This window comes from Pelodiscus sinensis, chromosome 3 (assembly GCF_049634645.1).
Source record: "Pelodiscus sinensis isolate JC-2024 chromosome 3, ASM4963464v1, whole genome shotgun sequence".
NCBI lineage: Eukaryota > Metazoa > Chordata > Testudines > Trionychidae > Pelodiscus > Pelodiscus sinensis.
Genome location: NC_134713.1, coordinates 157,859,724 through 157,865,777, shown reverse-complemented (window position 1 = coordinate 157,865,777; position 6,054 = coordinate 157,859,724).

Here is a 6,054-nt window from a genome sequence, read left to right as displayed (position 1 = left end):
ATTTGTCAAACTTCCATGCATGTTGCAAAAGCCATGCTGGATAGGGTTTTTGGAGAGGGCCAGGGCATGCTTCCCAGCACAATGAAAGCCTGAAAATGACTCCGTGGATTACTGGCTGAGTTCCTGTTTGAAATTTTATTAATGCTGTTGAGATTTCATTGTGGGGGTGTCAACATGTAGCCAAATACGCGATAACCAATAAGCCGAGGCATCTCAGTTAATCTTATTGACTACACACACTCCCTCCCCCTTGCTGTCATTGTATCAGCCAGCTCCGCATGAGCACCGGATCCATGGAGCCACCTTTCCCCACCAAGCCTCCACATTGCTGCCTCTGATAAAGAGGCAGCAGCATGGAGGATGAGTAGGGCACGCTGGAGCCAGTTTACATGGGAAGATAGCTTTCCAGCAGTGGAGGCTGCCGTGGGGCATCCTGTGTCCATGGCGGGCCCAGGCTCATTGTGGACAGAGTCTGCTCCGTGGGATGCCAGAGCAGCTTCTGTCTGCGGGGAGCTTGGACTCCCTGTGGACAGGGGCTGGTGCCGCCCCATGCTGCTGCCTCTATATCAGAGGCAGCAACACGGGTCAGCAGGCTGGAGCTGATCTGTGCAGGGAACCAATTTTTAAACTGGCTCCCTTCGCAGAACGACTCCACCTGCCACCCTGCACTGCTGCCTTTAATACAGAGGCAGCAGTGCGAGGTGGCAGAGGATTCCCTGGGAGTGGGGCTGGGAATACACTGACTGCTGCCCCTGCCTCAGGGTCTATTGAATAGTCATGTAATTGATAATATTTTGTAAGTCCGTAATTATTCAGTTAATCACTATCTAATATCCCTATTCCATTGTGCTGCTAATTAGATCTCATGGTAACTTGAGCCTTAGAAAGGTTTTTATTATTTAAGTCTGAATAAAGTAAATTCAGCACCAAAAGGCTATATATGGTGCTTTTCTGACCCAAGGACACATACTGGCATGAACTACAAGGTGGCATAAGTCATGTTAACTCTTCCCTACTGGTGGCTCCTGTATGTGATTTATACCAATTTGATATTCTGTGGGCAACAAAATTAGACCTTTACATAAACAGACATCATTCCCCTTAATTTCAGTGGGACTGCAGCAGGCTTGAGTTTAGCTTTGGAAGAGTGAAGAATGGTGTGGGGTAGATTCCCCTCTCACTTGCACTGGTTTTACACAGGGGTGCTGGAATTAGAGGTGCTTTTGGTGCTGCAAGAGCACCCCTGTATATGAAATGGGTTCCATCATCTGTAGGATTTACAGCATTGCTGGATGGCTTTCAGCACTCCCGCTAGACATATTGTTCCATCGCCAATGATTTTACTGCATTTAAAGGAGGAACAACTGTGGAGTTACTCCTTATTTATACAGATGTAAGCAAACCAATGATCAGGTCCTGAACATGGAGGATCCGTGAATCTGATGACCTCTGTCTAGTTGCTTTGCCTGTTGTGCCCTCCTCCTGATCTGTGTCTTGCCTGGCTCATTCGTTTTGCACATCTCTGGAATGCTGGGACCAGGCAGGTTACACCATTTCTGCCCTAGTCTAATCCTGAGATGACCTTGGAAGCTGCCATTTAGTCTCAGCTGCAGTTGACACAAGCACCTCCCAGTTTTGGGAAACTTCCACAGCAGCTTCTTGGCCCTGTCCCTAGCTCAGCTATAAGGGACTCCAGCTGCCATCCTTTCAAAGCCCGTGTTTATTTATATCTTTTTGTAATATTGTACCCTAAATAGCACTGAGCATTGACACCGGCAGCCAGACAGACAAGCCGTGCACATATCTGCATCAGCCAAAACAGTTAATAAACATACCCTGGAAGATAAACAACCCACTGCTCTACTTGTTAACTCATTGAGTTCCCAAGCACGCACAGCAGCTTGATCTGGGATGCAACAGGAGGTGCATGACAGTCAGGCCACAGTAAAGAATGAGGCATCAGAGGAAGCATGGTCCGGGGTTCAAGGCCTTAGCCTGAGACACTGGTTCTGTTCCCTGCTCTGACACAGACTTCCTGCATGACCTTGGGCAAGTCATTGAGGAACTCTCTATGGGGATAAGAGCAGTGCCTTGTCTAAGAGAGGTGTGGTAAGGGTAAGGACAGTAAGGATTGTGAGGTGTTCAGATACTACAGGCAGAGGAGCATTTAAGTTACTTCTGTGAGAAATCTGATGAGACACAAACACAACCTCCTACTAGTAATCTTCTTTACTATCTATTTCAGAAATGTGCATCTGTCTGTCCATGAACCCATTTGTTCAAGAACTCCTCCTAAACGGTCAGAGCTAGGACCACCAAATTTGGTATGCTGCTTCCTCTTACCATAACTTAAAGCAAGGTCAGGATTTGGTTGTGCCAGGATAATGGGATGTGTCTGCAATGTGATTGTTTCTTATAAAATGGAAAGGGAAGGGTCTGGCAGGAGGGACAGTCCTACTACAGAATGACCACAGCTGGAAGCAAGAGGCCAGAGATGGGGTCAGCTATAATCCCATTAGGCCAGCAGAGGGCAGTGGTGTAGAGAAACTGACAGCTCTCTACTATACATTTCAGAGACTGTGTCTGTCTAGGTGTTGATCTGTTGTGCAGCTGAGAAATATGCACTCCTCCCCTGGCTGTGCCCACTGCAGCAGCCATAGAGAGGTGCTTCTGACCTGACTCCAACCTACTGCAGTGAGAGAGGGTTAAAGTTGACCTCTCTCCTTGGGACAGCCTGTATACCAAATCCCCAGCCCTACCCCAGAACAGGGATTTAAATGAAGAAAAACAAACTTATTTTAGACTAGAACCTGAACGGTAGGTAGATCTTCTAGTACCTGTTAAAAAAAGACCCTATTAAACTGAAATATCACTCTTCCTCAGCAACTGACACTGGGCCTAGGTGATTACAAGAGGCTCCTTTTACCACTCCATAAAGGAGCCACAAAACCATGGAGTGAGGGAGGCTCCTTGCTCATGTACAGCTCATATCAATGCAGGTGGTAGGGACAGCCCATGGGGTATGTTAAGGGAAGGAGGAGAGGATATGGAAGTGGTGTGTGAACAGAGCACAAAGTACCGTGACCACTGTTTCACCTCCCAAAACCTACAGGTCCCCTGGAAAGCAAAATGCACATTAAAAAATTCAAGGCTGCTTTACCTTACAGCAGGAGGTGGCAGAGCCCTGCAAAGCCCAACAATATGGCTTTCAAGCTTAGCTTAAAAAGAAAATGCCCACACGCAAACCAAATATTACATCTGTGCAATATCCCAGCAAACTCAGCCAGAACTGCGGCTAGTTACATATTGAAGCCAACTCATTTTAAACGCTTCCACCTCATGCTCAAAAGCTCCAGGGAGGGTTGGAAACCAAAGTTTGCCTGCTATCTTGTTGCAAGACGGTGAGTTCAAAAGACTTTAGCTTCAGGAGAAGAGAAAAAAAAAGTGTGAAGGGAGAGCCAAATTATTAGGGCCCTACCCAATTCATGGTCATGGAAAACATCAAGGACCATGAACTCTAGTATTTTGTTTGCTTTTACCTTCTACTATACACATTTCATGGGGAAGACCTGCATTTCTCAAACTTGGGATCCTGAGGGTTGCAAAGTTATGGGGGAGAGTGGATCATGCAATTGTGACTCTTACTTATTCACTGCCTTCAGAATTGGGCAGTTGAAGAGTGGTGGCTGCTGACTGAGGGCCCAGCTTGGAAGGCAACAGCACAGAAGTAAGAGTAGCAATACCATACCATGCCATCCTTCCTTCTCGGCTGGTGCTCTGAGATGGAATCCTTGCCAGCAGCCTCTGCTCCCCAGCCACCCAGTTCTGAAGGCAGCAGTGACACAGAAGTAAGGGTGGCAGTACAGAGACATCTTCCACCCCTACAATAGTCTGGCACATCCCCACCCAACTTCCTTTTGAGTCAGGACTCCCTACAGTTCAAATACCGTGACATTTTATATTTAAGTATCTGAAATCTTGAAGTTTATAATTTTTAAAATCCTGTAACTGAAATTGATCAATATGGACTGAATTTGGTAGGGCTCTACATATCTTTTAAAATGGTTGGAGCTACTTGCTAGAGACTTGCTGCCCTCTGGCGGTGGTGCTGGGGTATCTCTTGCTCTACTATCTACTTACGTCCAGAAAGTAAAGAAAACAGGAAATCAAGAAGAAAAAAAACCTCATCCAAAAGGCTATTAGGAATACTCTGTACAATTAACTTACAGGTCATGAAACTGAGAAGACAACAGAATTAACTGGGAGCTTTGTTTTGAGCGATAAGCTTTTTTCTTCAGTGAATGAGTAGTTAAGTGAGATTCTATGGCAGTATTTCTTAAACTTTTTAAGACCAAAGAACACCAAACAAACAATAGTTTTTTTAGGAGGAAGACCAAGGACTTTTTTGTTGAGGAAAAAAAAAGTTTGGGGGGGGGGGGGGAACGGTTCAGGGGAGGTGAAAGAGTTATTGAGGGCCTTGGTGTTCCTCATTAAAAAAAAAATTGTTTGGTGTTCCTCTATCTTAAAAACATCCTTCAAGGGCAGCCATTTTGAATTCTGTTGTTCTCTGAGACACACTTCCGACTGCCTCGCAGCACACTGGTGTGCCACGGAACATGGTTTAAGAAACACTGTTCTATGGTCACACTAACCTGATAGTGGTAGGAGGGAAGGAAATTGGATGGTTAAAAGCAGGGGAGTGGGAGTCAAGATGACTGGCTGCTCTCTCCAGCCTTGCCTGTAACACACTATGCAACAAGTATCCTACACCTTTTGTGCCTCGGTTTCCTTATCTGAAAAAGAGGATAATAGCACGGAGCTCATATGGATGGTCAGGGGCTTCAATCTATGCATATTCATAAAGCCCTTGGAGAGAGAAGTGGCACAGCAGCATGGTACACATCCCTCATTTATGGCTTTGCTGCTGCTTAATATTTCTCTCTCTCTCATTTATATATACAATTTTTCCTGACAGATGACAGAATGTTCCTGCCAGATGACAGAATGACACCATCCGTATCAACAGGCTCTCTCAGTGAAGTGAAAGCGGCCGGGGGAGGGGGGGAGGAGAGGAGGAGAGTGTAGCGGGCAGAGGGTGCTGCCCCCTAGTATTATGCATTGACAAAATGCACCACACACACCTGATTTTAGTGCAACATTGGTCCCTCAAAGTGTCAGTGAAGCATACAGCAGCAAGCAGAAAAAGGTGGCAAGTCAGTGGACTCAATAGTCCTCAAGACATTTTTCAAATGATGCGATAGATGTGCCAAGTAATAGCAGTGAAAGTGCTGTGGTCTCAGCAGCCACCTTTACCAGGTCTGCTGACAGACCTTCCTGTCTCTCTGCTAGGTGGGGAAGGAACCAATGGTGAGTGGCAGCGAGCCCTGGGCATGGCCACAGCCTGCTCCCTAATGTACAGCGTGATGGAGTAGCTGCTCCCAGCCTCCAAGGGCTCCTTGGGCAATGACACTGGAGTGATCTTCTGGTACGTGGCTGAAAGACGAAGCGTTGGGTAGGTTGCAGCCTCCCCTAAAAACATCATCCCCACTGAACTATCAAGGGACATTTGCTCACTTGGCCCCAGGTCAGGGGGACTGTCTGGCTCACAGAGGAAGAATACAAAATTTCTCCCCATTCCATTACAGGAGGTCAGGAAACAGGAATTTTCCATAGGAACAGCTGAGATACAACACCTACAGTATAGGCATCACTCCTCTCTGTTTCATAACGTGAGCACACAAACGTGAGCACACAAACTCCATCACCACATTTCCAGGATAATATGTTTAGTTGCATTGACAAAAGTCTGTTAAAAGCTGCCTTTTAATTCCACACAAAAGGAAGATTTTAGGCAGAGGTGCTCATTCAAGGCCAGACCCTCCACTGATATGATCAATACAGCACCATCTGCCTCAGCTGAGTTACATCAACTTATACCAGATGAAGTACCCCCATGTTCCTTCATTTATAATTTCAGGTTGAACAAATTTATTTTAGGCAAAAAGTTCGGGGGGGGGGGGGTAACGGTTCAGGGGAGGGGAAAGAGTTATTGAG